Source organism: Eubalaena glacialis, chromosome 5 (assembly GCF_028564815.1).
Source record: "Eubalaena glacialis isolate mEubGla1 chromosome 5, mEubGla1.1.hap2.+ XY, whole genome shotgun sequence".
NCBI classification, from domain to species: Eukaryota; Metazoa; Chordata; class Mammalia; order Artiodactyla; family Balaenidae; genus Eubalaena; species Eubalaena glacialis.
This window is the reverse complement of record NC_083720.1, coordinates 150122580-150137024: the sequence shown is the minus strand read 5'-3', so window position 1 is coordinate 150137024 and position 14445 is coordinate 150122580. Positions and strand designations below refer to the sequence as shown.

The 14445-nt window shown below is 33.2% G+C and overlaps 1 pseudogene; it reads right to left on the bottom strand.

Moving 5' to 3' along the window:
• Positions 1-9597, bottom strand: part of LOC133091863 (tubulin beta chain-like) — a 148817-nt pseudogene extending 139220 nt beyond the window's left edge.
• Positions 9598-14445: the final 4848 nt, after the last annotated feature.

Genomic DNA, 14445 nt, shown 5'->3' with positions numbered 1-14445 from the left:
CTAAGTGAATATTTGTTTTATTCCTTTCACATAACTCTGCTCTCACACTAATGATGAAGGTAGGACTAAACACAGGTTTCAATTCCAAAAGCCTCATATTCATGTTCTACATTTGGTCAAAGCATAACTTCAGTTTAAACAAAGAATAACAGAAATCCCTGAGAGAAGGAGATAGGGCATGATTTTTCAGTGAGCAAGCTTTGGAGATAGAATTCCTTCCTGGTGCCCATCTGTGCTCACTGCCAACTAGCTTCATAGCTCAGGGAAGGCATTTATCCTTTCCATCTTAATCTCCTCTTCGGTAAACTAGGAGAATAATAGTCCCACATCAAGTGGTTGTTTTAAGGATTGAATGAGATGATGTATAGTAACAACTTGAGGCAGAGGTCAATACGTATTAGAAATCTGGTTTTCCATTACATTTTGTAGAGTGAGATACAAAGGAAAAAAACCAATATATTTTAAAGAAATATCAGTAGTAAACAATAGTACATTTGTCAGCATTCTACCTAAGAATCCTGATATCGATACAATAAATTGCCACTTCCTTAATAAGATTTTCTGAAAACGTAACATTTAAAGTTCTTTTTCTGTTTATAAGCATGCGTGGTTAAACATACACCGAATTATTCATGATACTTGAAATTGTTGATACTTTGTTAAAATTTGAATACATCTTAGTTTCACAATAATAAGTACAGTTTTTGTTAATTATTAATTTACCTTTGTAAAATGACAAAGTTTTAGCCTAATTGTACAAATAAATCGAAAGAAGAAAAACTAAATAATAGACAATACATATTTCATGTTCCTCAAGACCACAATTACCAAAATATCACTACATTTATAAAGACAGACTCCATTGTCATTTGTTTTTTGTGTTTGTCTCCAGGTCGTCTGGAATGTATGTGCCAAACCTTGAAGTGAAAGAGATGTATAGCAGCCATGAACCCAGTTACACCTCCAGACAGATAGAAGGAGTTTAATGGATTGATAATATCCTGAACTGCTATTCTAATTTACCTCTGCCTAGTTCTGGACTCACTTTACATTAAGGAAAAAAAGGAATATTTAAAAGTTTAAATTACTATTATGGAGTTTTCTGATATAAGCAATTTATATCTTATTTTCTTTTCCTCTTTCTTCCAAATACCTATTTCTACATCTCTCTTTCATAGGGATCAATCTAATGTGTTCAGCGTATGTCCTTAACATGCAAATGCTATTACAAGATATTACTTATTATTTCATGAATGTGTTATTTTAATGTATACAATGGCATTAAGCTTTAAGACCTATTTACTGTTTTTCTCATTCATCTACAGATTTTGGGGATCTAACCATGGTGCTATATGTATTTTAGTCTCTTTCTTCTTACTGCATCTAGCTGTCAATAGAAGTTTCCCATTTCCTATCTATACATACTTAGAGATAGACGCCCTGCCATGACAAAGAAAGTTCCCATAAGTACCTTGTCATTGTCTTCTCAGGTCCTTTGAGAAAAATTTTCCCCCTTTGGGAATGCATTACTCTGGAGTAGGATCAATGTTTAGTTTGCCTAAGTGCTGTCAGGGATTTCCTTTCTTCATAACCTCATCACCAGTAGATTATATCCATTTTTCTAAATTTTTTCACTCTGATGTTTTAATTTGCCTTTTTTCTGGTTACTTATGAAGTTTGCACAGCCATTGGGCTACAACACTTACAAATTTGCTGTTCACTTCTTTGTCAATTTTGCTGTTGAAATATTTTCTTTTTATTGTTCTGTAATTAGAACAATTATCAGCTATTAATAATTTATATTATTAATCTTTTTTTTAGTTTTAGAATTCAGAAGATATTTAGAAATATCTTTCACTTATTGTTTATCTGATTTTGGTTGCAGAGATTGTCAGTGAAGGTAATTTGTGTGTGTGTATGTGTTGTCAAATCTGTTTCTCTATTTATTTTTTGTGCTTTTTATATCTCATTCAAGAAGTTTTTCTCACCCCTTGGCAACAAAAAAGTTCTTCTCAGTTGTGTTCTATTATCTTTATACTTTTTCTTTTCTTGTACCTTTAGTGTATTAATACATTTTGATTGCATCATTATTTGCAATAAAGCAGTGATATAGCTGTGCTCTTCTTTATAGAGCTGTTAGTTTTCTCAACACTGACAACTACATAAACCATACATTCTCCAGTTCTCATTTATATATATATATTTCTGTGACTTCTATTTAGTTCTCTAAGTCAAACTCCTTGTTCTTGTGCCAGTTTAGTACCATGGTTTCTTAATACATAGCAATATTTGTCAGTGATGGTACTCTTACCGTCTTTATTAAAGTTGACTTAGACATCTCTACAACTGAAAACTTTCATTTCCACTTTAGAATAAGATTGTTAAATGTCTCAGAATGCTCATCTGGAAATTTCACATTGATTGTATTGATAATAAGTCTTACTTCGGAAGAAATTGACATGTAAGACATATAAATGTAGCTATTCATTCTTGTGTGTGGTGTATTTTTTCATTTATTTAAATCTACTTTTTACTTAATTTTATTTACATATTTTATTACTATGTTATAGTTACAATTTACTCTATAAAATGTTAGTTCTTTATGTTGGTTCCTAGGTATTTTAAATTTTGGTTATTATGAGTAATATTTGTTTAATATAACATTTATGGGTTGGTTGCTGCTGCTACAGAGAAGTGCTATTGATGGCCATAAGCTGATCTTTATCCAGCCACCTTGATGAACTTTCTCACTGTTGATTCTCTTGAGCTGTCTGTTTATATGATTATATCACATTTTAAAAATATCTTCTCTCCCAATCTCCACGCTTCTTATGCATTTTCTTTATAGCGTTACCCATCCCTTCCAGTAATGTTAAATGTTAGAAGTGATAGAAAGTATCACTGATAATGTACTGAGTTTCATTTATTAATAGGAATAGCCTAAAGTCTATTAAGTACATTATTTACTGTTTCTGTCAGTGCCATACCTTTTACAAAAGTGGATGAGATACCATGTACTCCTAATATTCATAAATTACATGATCCTTTTCTTTTTCTTTATACTTAACTGGCTAATAAAATCAGTGGAGCAGTTTTTCTTATTTCTCATTTTTCCTATAATTAGTTCAGCTCCTTTTACAAGATAATGATTATCTGTTCATTACAAATATTAAAGGTTTTACCTCTAATATCATGTATAGTGAATAATATAGCCCCTAAATATTAAAGAAATGATAAAATATTAAACTACGCTTGTTACTTCTCTTAGAAGTTGATATGAGGTAGACAGTAAGTAAACCAAAATACATAAAATTTGAATAATCCAAGTATAAAACTCTAATAACTATATATAAAACTACATGCATCTAAACAGAAAATCCATGTTTATATTAAACCCTGATGGAAATTTTTTAATGTTCACCATGAAATAATGTACAAAAATGTCTTTTTCCCAAAGAATGAAGAGCATACAAAATGTGCTCTCCATTCACAATGCAATAAAATAGAAATTAATAATTTTTAAAAATACGACAAAAGAAACACCAATTTTTTTCCATTTTAAATAAAATATAACTTACTGAATATTTGACTAAAACTGGAAATTACAAAAGAAATTTAAAAAACTCAGAGTTGAATGCCAATGAAAACATTAGAGGCCAAAAGTTTCAAGGTACAGGAAAAGACAGAGAGAGAAATTTATAGCTTAGATATATGAGAAAGAAAAATTAGAGAAATAAAACTACTGAGCTAACAACCATTTCAAGAAGTTTGAAAAGAATAGAGAAAACCGAAAAAGGATTAAAAATAAGAATAAAAAGAATATAGAAAACAAAGAATATATAAATAAAGCTTAGAGAACCAACAGCAGGTTTTTGGAAAAGATCTACAAGGAGGTAAGACTACTAGTGGTGCCAACCAAGAAGAAAGAAGGGGGAAATATGTGAATTAAAGCGTTGAATGTGTACTAACACAGTAAAAGTTTAAAATAATAATTACAGAATAGTATGTGTATCTATGTGCTAATTAATTTCATAACATAAGCAAATGGAGGAATTTTTATTTAATATACTAGAATTGGGCAAAGAAGAATTAAGAAATTTGAATATACAGATATATAATGAAGAATCTGAAATGAAATAAAATATCCTTCTCTTTACTTTCTTTAAACAAATATGGCAAACGTGACCCATGGTAGGCAGAATAAATGCTTCCCAAAGATGTCCAAGACCCAGTCCCTGGAACCTCTGTATATGTTACTTTAGCCCTCAGAAAGGAATTAAGTTGCTCATCAGCTGACCTGCAAAGGAGAGACCCCTAGATTATCCAGGTGGAACCAATGAGATCAAATGAGCCCAGGAAAGCAGAAGGGGAGGCAGAAGATGCGATCAAAGACGTCACAATGGAAGAAGAGGCAGAGAGATTCTGAGTGTACAGGAACTTGGTGCACCATTGCTGCTCTGAAACTGGAGAAAGGAGGTCACGAGCCAATGACTGCAGGCAGCCTCTGGATCTGACAGCCATCCAGGAAACAGAGACCACAGTCCTACCCCAGCAAGACATGGACACCTGCCAGCGATCTAAATGAGTAGGGGCATGAACCCCACCAAAGCAATCCCCAAAGGGAAGCAGCATTGCCAACTTTTGGAGTTAGCCTCAGTGTCAGACTTCTGAACTGTAGAATTAGAAGATAATTAATCTGTTTGTAATAATATTTTACAACAGCCATAACAAGCTAATATATAATCTGAACTTATTCCAGCCTTTATTTCCTGCTTCTCCTCAAAACTCCTGCCCTCCAACTATATTAATTTACTTGCAGTTTCACAGTCACTTCATAGATAATGAATTTTAAGCTTGGACACTTTTTAGGCAAACTTTTCTCTAGAATTCTCTTCCCAAGAAGTCCTACTTAATTAGCAAACAGAATAAACGTTCTTCTTTGTAAAGACTTCTCCGACTCCTTTCTCTTCAACTTTACTGCATTTCTTCTCTACTCTTTGGTAAAAATAGTAAGACTCTGAGTTTGATAGGACAAGGACTTGTACCTTGTTTAACTCTAAATTTCTGGCTCAGAATCTCACAAATAGGAAGAAGTAAGAAATAGTTGTTTTATAAATGAATAGCCCATAGGCAGGAAAGCCCTTGACTTCATAAATCTAGAGAGCCCATCAGCATACAAAACAGGAACTAAATTTCAGGGTACACAGAGTTTGAGAGAAACATAGAAATAAGGCTTTGGAAACATTTTATAACTACCCAACATGGAAAAAAAAGTCAGAAAGGATAATGCTGTGATGTGCATTTCCCCCTTGGAAATTGTCTTTCTGTTGATGCAGGCTTCAGTCAATTCACTTTGACTAATAGCCTGCTACATCAACAGTGACATATCACTAAACTCTGGTGCACACTTTGGACAAGAGGAAACACCTTTGAAATTATTTTCAGGATTGCCTGACTGCCCACATGTCCTCATCTTTTAAATATTTTATTTTTGATGTCAGCACAAATGTTATCTATCTCTAAATGAAAATTCTCAAAGGTGAACACCAGGTCTGTATTTGATTTACTTCTCAGTACTTCTTTTTTTTTTATAACACGTAGCCGAATACTCTGCACCTTGTATGCATTCAAATGATCTAAATCTTTTATTTTTAATTTCATTTTCTAAAATATAAACATGATTTCACTCCTCACTGGATTCTTCCTTACTAGCCAAGGGAGTCAAGCTGCCTCTCTCTGTGCCTGTTCTGTGCACACAAACCAAAAATCATTGTTCAATACTCAGTACACTCCAGATGGCTTTCCAGTCATGAAACCAGGCTTCTGCTCTAGCTTATCTCTTGCTTACACTTGATTCTGGGCTGCTGAGATATTCAAATGACTGAATGCCACCCAAGTACACCTTGACATGTATCATGTGCTCTATTTTTAATAGTTTCATGCCATTTGTTGAAAATAATATCCTACTTGGCATAGGGAAGAATCAATATTAAGTTGAAAATTATCTTAATTTCTTCCTCCAAGTAATTTTTCTCAGATCATTCATAAAGATTTTTTAAAATAGTTTTTACATGAGTTGGATAAATCACTGAAGAATGGACAAATTAAAAAATCTATTTTTAATGTTAGATGTGGGAAAATGAATTGAAAACAAAGTACTACTGATTTCAAATGAAACTGCCCATCTTAAGCAATGTATTACATTAAAGAAAAAACATCGTATTTCAGAACTTTCCAAAATAAGACCAGATACAAACTCAGAGTTCAGTACAACATTGATTAATATTTGACTTTTTCCAAAGTGTTTCACAATCTTGAATCAAAAAAATAGACTAATTTACATAAAATGCAAATATTTATTTTGACTCTTTATGTCAGTATCATGAAAAAGCAATATTATAAAAATCATTAAAAGCATTTTAAATTAGTTGCTATTATTTATCTTTTGGAAGTGGGAAAACTGAGGCTTACAGAGGTTAATTATTTTAAAATAACCTACTTTATCTCAGAGTCAGAATTCAAATTCTTATCTATTTACCCCAAAACCAAATAACATAGCTACTATCCTGTATTTCCCTTTTCTCAAATTGATAAAAATAAATGTGACTGTCTTTTATTTAACACATGTAAGTTTCAGAGAATAGTAAATCTTTTACACATAACATATTCTTCATTCTTTACAGCATTCTTGTACATGATTATTCCCTACAGAAAACACTGAATACAGTACCTGCTGCAATTAGCATTCAGTGGTAGCTTCTCAAGTTACTAGTATTATTGTTATTAATGTTATCATATCTATTTTAGATATTCGATAACATTGAACTCCAGAGCCAAGTAATTTCCCCCAAGGTCATAACAGATGGTAAGTGGCTGAGTAAAAATTTGAAAGCAGATTTGTTTCTTGCTCTATTTAGTAGTATCTTCTAAACCAAATCGGCCAGCTGCTATGCATGCAAATCCAAATAATAGCATCCTGAAACATTCTTGCTTCTCAGATCTTCAGCATCCTGATAACAACATAGGAAATCACCCTAATGATGTGTTTGCTGTTTGCCTCTTAATGAAATCTTTTGACATGACTTAAAACAAGTTCTCCCCTTATCTAATTAGATTTCACAATTAACCCAATAACCCCAATAACTTTGTTCCGGGGCATATGATTTACTTTAATGTATTCATTATGTCACCAGAAATATGTAAGATTCAAATAATAATATTAATTTTCATCTGTACAAAATACTTAGTGGCTTTCAAAATATGTTGCTATTTGTATATAAATTCTCATTGAATATTTATAGCAACCATCTGAAAAACCCTGTGAAATAGGACAAAAAAATTTTTATAGCATTTGTCGATTAAATAAAATAAGCTTACAGAAGATGGTGAATATGCAAAATTACATAGCTAGGAAGAGGCAGAGCAGATACTAGTATCAGATTTTTCACGTGTGATTCCCCTGGCGTTTTCATCTCATCATGTTCCCCTGATCTCCTCACTATTCCTACTTCACTCCTGTCCCTTAACCTGTAGCATCTAGATTCAAAAAATTCACTGAAGTTGCTCATAAACAGATGATGGAGTTCTGCAGATATTTAACAGTCTTCTTCTTAAATAGTTTTCTTTTAATTTCTCTTTTAATAAGGGAACACATTTACAATAGCCAAGACATGGAAGCAACCTAAATGTCCATTGATAGATAAATGGATAAAGAAGATGTGGAATACATATATATATATATATATATATATATATATATATATATATATATATATATATATACACACACAATGGAATGTTACTCAGCCATAAAAATAATGAAATACTGCCTTTTGCAGCAACATGGATGGACCTAGAGATTATCATACTAAGTGAAGTAAATCAAAAACAAATATCATATGATATCACTTATATGTGGAATCTAATAAAAAATGATACAAATGAACTTATTTACAAAACAGACTCACAGACACAGAAAAGAAACTTATGGCTACCACAGGGGAAAGGGGGAGTGATAAATCAGGAGTTTGGGATTAACATATACACACTACTATGTGTAAGATAGATAACCAACAAGGACCTACTGTATAGCACAGGGAACTATACTCAATATTTTGTAATAATATATAAGGGAAAAGAATCTAAAATATATATATTTATAAATATACATATATATAATATATATATATAACTGAATCACTTTGCTGTACACCTGAAGCTAACACATTATAAATCAGCTATACTTCAATAAAAAATTTTAAAAAATAAAACAAAAAAACACAAAGGAACACATTAAATATTGCAGAATGAATACAAATATTCGAAGAGCTCTTTTTTGTTGTTAGTCATTTATTTCACAGTCATTGCAAAATCAAAATTTAGTAAAACTTATTTAAATTTTGATGAGAAAGATCACTTCTATGAAGTAATATTAGCAACTGTGGAAACTGCTGGTATAGTTTCCTTTTGATGTATATCCTTTCCCCCCTGTAATGTTAAATATGGGAACACAATATTTTGTTCATTTCATAGTGGTATTAAAAGTAAAATTGCTAAAGAAAATGATATCCAATTTTCATTTCTAACTTGTGTTCCTTTAGACCTCTTACTTCACCACCATTGAATCTATTAGTCTTAATTTCAGAATTATTGACATTTTTAGCTTTGTATTTTAGTAGATTGAAAGTCTTACCTTCAAATGAAGAGCATAAGACTTAAACTAAGTATAATGCCATTTGACTTTTATATTGAAACTCATATTAACCACATCTGTATGGAATGGGAAAGAAATATTGTGTATGTCAATTTGTTACTGCTTTACTATTTCCCATTTATTTAAAATGTCAAAAGTAGAGGAAGCAGTTAATCTAAAACACAAAGTTAAGGTCAAGAACCTAAGGAAGTATGACGTGACATTATTTAGAAAAATGTTTTATTATATAAATCTATAAAAGTTTCTGCCATGATTTTAAAACATTTACTCTAAAATTTATAATGCTTTAATTTCCTTAATACTTGGGAGATAACTTTTTTTAAAAAATCAAAATCTTTTTCTAACAATAAAAAAGCATTTTATATTTTACTTAAAAGTTTTCTTTTGCCCAGCCTCTAAAACCAGTTATCCAAGAATGTATGTGAGCCCACGTAGATTGACTACCTGTTCTTTACCATGTGTAGTATCTGTCCTATTCCATGTTATGGCTTCGAGTCTGAGCACACATTTGATTCTTGAACTTCTTACTATCTGTGATTCAAGACTGAGAATTAAACTGTCACTGGGCTCTGATTTGGTTGTATCATTTTTTATTTTGTTGTTGTTATGGTTTGTTTCTTATATAATTTTTTAAAGAAATATTTGATCCATACATAGAAGAAGACAGTATGATGAAGCCCCATATGCCTCCATCCAGGTTTACTGAATGCTAACATATTTCATATTTGGTCAGAACTCCTTTTTTTGAGAACAAAAATATCACAGTCACATCTGAAGACCTTGTAGTGCTCCCAACACGTTTATTCTCACCAGTCTTCATTCCCAGTAACAAACTGCCCAGTCAAATCCAGGAAGTCCAACAGCCTTCCTTCATTTTGCCCCATCTCTGTCCCCTTCAGTTCTAAGTGGCAGTGTTTCTGCTTCTATAATCTCATAAGCTCTTTATCAAGCAACAGTCCAGCCACAACCTTGGTGTTCTCCTCAGAACATGTTTTCTCACTTTTTGCAATATAAATAGACTAAAAGTTTTTCCAATCATCAATCAAGTTTTGTTTCCTTTTAACTTGACAATTTCTTCTTCAATTCATCTCTTTCCTTTCACATTTTACTCTAAGTGGTGAGGAGGAAACAAGGCACTCCTTCAGCACTTTGCTTGGAAATTTCCTCAGCTAAATATCCAATTTCATTATTCACAGGTCCTACCTTCCACAAAACACTAGAACACAGTTCAGGCAAGTTTGTTGCCACTTATTACAAACATCACCTTTTCTTCACTTTCCAATACCTTTGTTCCTTGTTTCTGTTTTAGAACTCACTAGATTTGCCCATAACAACCATATTTCTATCATGACCTCAAAACTTTCTAGCCTCCACCCATTACCCAGTTTCAAATCTGCTTCCACATTTTAGGTATTTGTTACTACAGCATCCCACTCTCAGTACCAAAATCTGTCTTAGTCAGCTTGGCCTGCTGTAACAAAATACCGTAGACTGAGTAGCTTAAGCAACAGAAGTTTATTTTTTTCATAATTTTGGAGACTGGAAGTTCAAGATTGAGGTACTAGAATGGTCTGTTTGTGGTGACGGCTCTCTTCTTTGGTGATAGATGACTACTGTCTGGTTGTGTCCTCACATTGGCAGAGAGAGTGAGCAAGGGCTCTGGAGTCTTGTAAAGGCACTGACACCATCATAAGGGCCCCACCCTAGTGACCTCATATAAACCTAATAATCTTCCAAAGGCCCCACCTCCAAATACCATCACCCTGAGTTTATGACTTCCAACATGGGGATTTTGGGAGTTCACTGTTCAGACCATAGCACTGAGTACTGGGTAATGGGAAATAATTAGACATTTTTGAAATTGTTATATGCTGACTGTAACTTACACAGATTTTTGGACACCAGAACACCACTGTGGTCCATCAGTCAGACTAGGAGCAGATGATGTTCAGGTGATCAATTTAAGTTTTGTCCAAGGTTTGTCCCTAAGTGAATTGAATGCATCCCTGGTCCTATCTTGTGATTATCCTAGTTCTGAAATGCTTAATAGGATTAGATATACATGTCAACTGTCAAAATTCTTATATTAGTGCCTAGACACATATCATAAGGCTAATCTTGTAGCAAAAACCCAGCAGAAGCCACTAGAACTTCCACAACCTATCAAAATAGTAAATCAAGGCAGACCTTCATTCCTGGGGAAATTACAGATACTAGAGCCACCACCAAGATCTCAAAAGAGGCAGGGGGTAGTGATCCTTATCACTTCACATTTAATGTGCCTATTTTAACTGTGCAGAGGAGAGATGTATTTCAGATAATGATGGTGAATAAACTTAAGAAGATGATGAATTCAATTGTGGTTGCTATTTCAAATACAAGTTGCATGGCTTGAACAATGAACATATCCTCTGATGCATAGATGCAGCTACTGAACTCAGAACATTTTTTTCCTCTATACTTGTGAATAAATATCATCAGCGACAACTTACTTTCAGTTGGTATGGCCAGCAATATATGTTCACTATTGTGCCTCAGGGCTATATCAACAGGCAAGACCTATAGCATAATCTAGTTGTAAGGAATTATATCATATCTCTAGTCCACAGAATATCAAGTTGGTTCATTAAATTGATGATATCATGATGATTGGACCCTGATGAGCTGGAAGTAGTAACTACAATAGACACATTGGTATGACACATGCACACCAGACTGCGGGAAATAAATCCCACAAAATACAATGATCTGTCACTTGGTGAAATTTCTCAGTGTCCATTGGTCTTGGACAGGGTTTGGCAAACAGTTTTTTAAAGGGGAAAATAGTAATATTTTAGGCTTTGCCATATGTCTCTATCACAACTACTCAATTCTGCCATTATAATATGAGATAACCACAGGTAATATGTACAGAAATGAATGAGGCTGTTTTCCCAGTAGTTTTCTTTACAAAATAGACAGTGGACTGGGTTTGGCCCACAGGCTGTGGTTTAATGACACTTGGAATAGACCATATTGTGATATTCCTTCAAAAGAAAGAATATGTTGCTAAATCTTCTCCCTACAACTAATAATGCCTTGTGGCCTCTTTGCATCTTTGAGGCAACATATAATTTATTTAGGCACACTCCCATAGTCCATTTTTGAGTAACCTGAGAAGCAGACGGTTTTGAGGGGTTCCAAAAACAAGAGAGTCTCTGCTTTAGTTCTAGATTGTCATGAAAGCTGCTTGGCCCTTTGGACTATATAGCTCAGTAGATTCAGTGCTGCTTGAAATTTCTATGACAGACAGAAATGCCATGGAGTCTTTGGAAAGACACCTGCAGGTGAATCACAGCACAGCACAGACCCTTAAGGTTTTGGAACAAATTGATCCATCCTCTTCAGTTAACTTTTCTCCTTTTGAGAAGGCTTAATACTAGATCTTAGTCGAGACTAAATACTTGGTCAGGTGAGAACAAGCTACAAGGCAACTGGAGTTGCCCATCATGAAAAAGTGGTACCTTACCCAACAAACCATAAATTTGGGTATACACAGCAGATACCCTTATTTAATGAACACCGACTGTATGAGAACAGCATCAAGTATGACCTGAATAGACAGGTAGGTCCTATGACCAAGTGACATGGATGTGATTAAACAGGTAAGAAATGCATCCCCAAAATTCACATATTTGGTTGTGATATTGGCAGCAATCGTTTTGGTATGTTGTCGTAGTTTACCATATTTTAGAATTAAATGACCAAGTTCACGTGACATCTCAACACAAATCTAGTAAGCAGTATAGTTGGAATTTGAAATAAGTTTGCCTTACTGAAAAGCCTCTATTATTAATGATTATACCAAAACTACCTCTGTGTTAATACAAGCTAAGGTTTAGAACTGAGATCATTGTTATGACACTCTCACTGTTTATATCTCATCTTTTGGCTTCAAGATTATTTTGATATTTATATTTAGTTGCAAAATTTATATTTAATTGTAAAAGTATTAATTGGATTATATTGGTTATAAGCAATCATTTTTTGTACTGTCACCCCTGCCTTATTCTTAAAGTGTAAATTTTAATCCATCTCTCAGCCAGCTTATATATGTATGTATGTATGGATGGATGCTTATATATACCTTATTTTCCTGCTTTAAAAATATAAAAGCATGTATGATAAAATTTCTGAATCATTAATTATCTGAATAAGTATTTACATTCATTAGAAACTGAATTTTTAATCCCAAATTCTCTGGCTCGAATTTGTCTACCTTAAAAGTTTATAATAATATTTGATCAATTATAGCAAGACCTCTAATTTTGTTATTATGTGTTTGTTTAGTGTTTGGGTTTTTTTGAGGCTCAGTGATTGCAGAATTTGTTCATTATTATTGTAATTTTAAAACTTTTCTTTATAGGACAGTTCTTGATTGTTTAATTTTCTATTTATTTTTGCTGTAATGTGGTGACACTTTTTTATATGTCTCAGTTTTTTTAGAGCTATCAGTATACATTTTCCTTTTACAATTTTATTGTCCATGCAATTCTTCCTTTTGTAATCCTGTTATCTTTTTACCTCAGTACATCATCTTCAGCTTTCATTTTCCTTATGACTTTCTTTTTTTTTTAATTAAAATTAAGGTTGTTTTTGGTTTTTACTGTAGATGATTTCCAGAGTTATGTTTTTCAACTGACACAGTACCACTGTGTTTTCAGGATGACATGCTGACCCTACTTCTGCCGTATTTTTTCTGTAAATCACATGCTTGGAAACGATCTACCCAGAATCAGCGTTTCAACAGAAAGGAGATGTGGGAAATCACACATTTTTGGTCTCCTAACCTATCTGCTTGAGTGATGTTTTAATTCACTTCTTAGATCTACAGTTTGATGCATACAATTCCCATTAACGAGTCATCACTTATCAAGCATGATCTAATTTCACTGAGATGAGATCGTTGCATCTTCACAGTATCTGCATGTCTGTCAGGGAGAATGATAGATTTTTGGTGGAACAAATAACCCCAGAATTGTATGACTCCTGCTGCATTTTCTGTTTATAGCTTGCTCACAGCACTTTGCTGAGGTGGAGGGGATGTGGTAGATTAAATACATAGAGTGTGCCCTTGGCAGTGCCCTTACTCCTCTTTGTTGCATGATTGCTTTGATCTTAAAAAAATTCTTAATAAAGAACAGAGGTAATTATTGTATTTACCTCAGAATCAAAACCTATAAACCTATGAATTAAGACATTTTATACATTTTCTGGTTGCAACACCTAAGTCTAGAAACAGAGAGGGTGCATAGCATGCAGGTAGGGGATTGGACAGGAAATAGCTTTATGTTCTTTCAGCTGTACAGGGTTTCATACATTTTATCAATATGGAATCTATCATTCCATCATTATAGCATTAAATCATCTCATAGAGATTTATGGTCATTGAAATTACTCTTAGATCTTGACAATAGAACACAGGCTAATATAATTGTCAGTCCCAGTCAGGTCATTTGAACTTTCAGCAGCATTTGTAACAGGAGATTGACAACTTATTCTTGAAACCCTTTTTTTTTTTTAAGTTAGATTCCAGAATACCTCTTTCTCAATTCTCACACCTCATTTATTGTTCCTTTTCAGTCTATTTTTCTCGGTCACCTCATCTTCATGATGTCTTAATTTTGGATGTCACCAGGGTTTGTCCTCATAGCATTTCTCTTCTCTCTGTACCTCAGCTCTGAATGTGATCT